Here is a 2,548-nt window from a genome sequence, read left to right on the forward strand (position 1 = left end):
ACGAGAAGATATACATTAGTTGAACAATCTTTTACAAGACAATCAACTTTTGTCTAACAAATATATCACCCAAGACAATCAAAGTGTTATAACCAGATAGAAAACTTTCCTATACAATTCCATATAGCAAGGTGTACCCAAATTTTCATCCAAAGCTGACTGCTAAGGTCCTAAAAGGATCGTGCCTACAAGACACACTAACCAGATTCTAGTGACTGCACAACACCAACTTTCTTGATAAAGGAAAAACAGACAACGTTGTTGATCTTAACGATGGAAATCACTTGGCCATCATTACTTTGACAAATTCCTCATAGTTAATTTTTCCATCACCATCGACATTGGCCTCCCGAATAATCTCATCAACTTCTCCATGAGTGAGTTTTTCCCGTAAATTTGTCATGACGTGGCATAGCTCAGAAACATATATGAAACCATTATGGTCCTTGTCAAAAACTTGGAATGCATCCTTCAGCTCTTCTTAAGAATCAATGTGCTTCACTTTCCATGCCATGAGATTTAGGAACTCGGAAAATTCAATGGTACTATTACCATCTGCGTCAATCTTATTTATCATATCTTGCAGCTCTGCTTCAATTGGGTTGTGACCCAAAGAACGCATTATTGTTCCTAGCTCCTTTGTTGTGATACATCCATCTCCATCCTTGTCAAACAAGTTGAAAGCCTCCTTAAACTCAGAGATATGTTCCGCTGTAATATTGTCCATCATTTTCACGTAATGCAAGCAGATAGACCACCAGAGAAGCTAAGAGGGTACTCTGATTGGGTTGCCCAATGTCAAGATCGATCTTACTTTCTCCTGCCAACCTTATTCCTTCTCAAAACAAAACAAGGGACGACTTGATCTATTTTTACCTTCCTTCATCTAAGTGAATTCACAGACTCACCTGCAACAAATTTCATTCTATAACGTCACTCAAGAGGTCGAACCTAGTTACTTTTATGAATTAGCTCTCTAGAGATTGCCAATTGACCAACTAGAAACTGGTCAACCTCCAATCAAAGCCTATTACATTCAGATACTTTTCCAATCTCAATACAAAGGGATGAATTAACCTTGAAGTGGGAACTAACTATTGCAAATAGAGTGTCACCAGCTTGGCACTTATCTATTCTCCATGGAATTAGCCATAGACCGCACTGAATGCTGCATGCAAGCAGAGTTAAAACAACATCCCTCTTCATAATTTCCTTGTTAATTTCCTTTTTACAAACAAGCACAGACAAGAAGTCAATCCGGAGGGAATTATACAATTGTGCCAACTAAATTTCATAAATTCATGAATGCTTCTACATGTTTGACGGGCTTCCAAATCCATGGTCTATCACATAAACATGAAATTTGGGAGAATTGATCACATAAACTCTGTTATGGGCATTTACTATACGTCCAAAAGTAATTATTCCTCTCTTGTTGTCCTGTCAAAACCCATCCCAATCTACCTGATTATTGATGTGCTCTTCTGTGGTGAAGGACTTGATGATTTGTTGAATAAGAGTCGCAACATAGCCAATATCTTCCTCAAATAGGTGCTCGGCAGCTAGAAAACAGTAATAGTGCAGTCTAGTAATGGAAGCGAGAAATGCGATAAGATGGAGTTGGTGGTTTTTAAAAATAATTTATACTTATTTTCATAATTTAAGGGTTTTCACCGATCATAACGGACCATATTAATCCAAAAATAGAGAATGAATAAATGGAACCGGAGCATACTAATGGTGACATCACGTTCTGGAGCATATTTCCTATTCCCTTGGGGCCGAGTGAGGTGTAGAGGATTTTCACAATGGCCGTAGCCACGACAATGTTGGGCTTCTGAGCATCTAAGTATCTCATTTTGGTTTTCTACTCTTGCTCTTTTATTATGGTAAATGGTCTCTCAAACTCATCAAATGCCAACGCCCTCCTTGCAAACAATAACAAAATGAAACACAAAGACTAACGTCTAAATATAAGTGTGGATGCAAAAAAACAGTGGATTTTTAACCAAAGACATGAGGTGTGTGTACTCTTCTCTGTGTGGAAGAGTGAAAATGGGGAAATGCAGTGACGTTAAAAATGGAACATACCTTGGGGCAGTCAGTCAATGGGTAAAACCCTAATTCACAAGCCTCTTAAATCTCGTTTTTTTCTCCCACCTTGTGAAAAAGTGAACAAATACTAGAATACTTAAACGAAGATTGTTGTTGGGAGGGATTTTATAAAGCAAAATTAACTCTTAATATACATTATTTTCTTTTCTTTTTTTGGTAGGTAAGCACCCACATGGATTTGAACCAGTGACCTACCACAAGGAGTGCCTTAACAATGTACAGACTCATCATCAATCCAAACCCACATGGGCAAAAACATTATTTTATTTTCACTTAAATACATTATACATTATTTTATTTTCTCTTGGATACTTGGGATTTTTTGTTCTGTTTGAAAGCATTTCTTGCATATTTGAATTATTTATCATAATAATAATAATTTAATTTTAAGATTATTATTTTGAGGCAAAGATTCTTTTGTTAAAGTTTATGG

At 36.6% G+C, this 2,548-nt stretch overlaps 1 pseudogene; it reads right to left on the reverse strand.

Moving 5' to 3' along the window:
* Positions 1-280: 280 nt before the first annotated feature.
* Positions 281-730, reverse strand: LOC149210420 (calmodulin pseudogene; annotated as a pseudogene).
* Positions 731-2,548: the final 1,818 nt, after the last annotated feature.

The sequence above is a fragment of the Pinus tabuliformis genome, chromosome 1_2 (assembly GCF_031772625.1).
Source record: "Pinus tabuliformis cultivar Carrire ecotype Pingquan chromosome 1_2, CPIR1, whole genome shotgun sequence".
In the NCBI taxonomy this organism is placed as follows: domain Eukaryota; kingdom Viridiplantae; phylum Streptophyta; class Pinopsida; order Pinales; family Pinaceae; genus Pinus; species Pinus tabuliformis.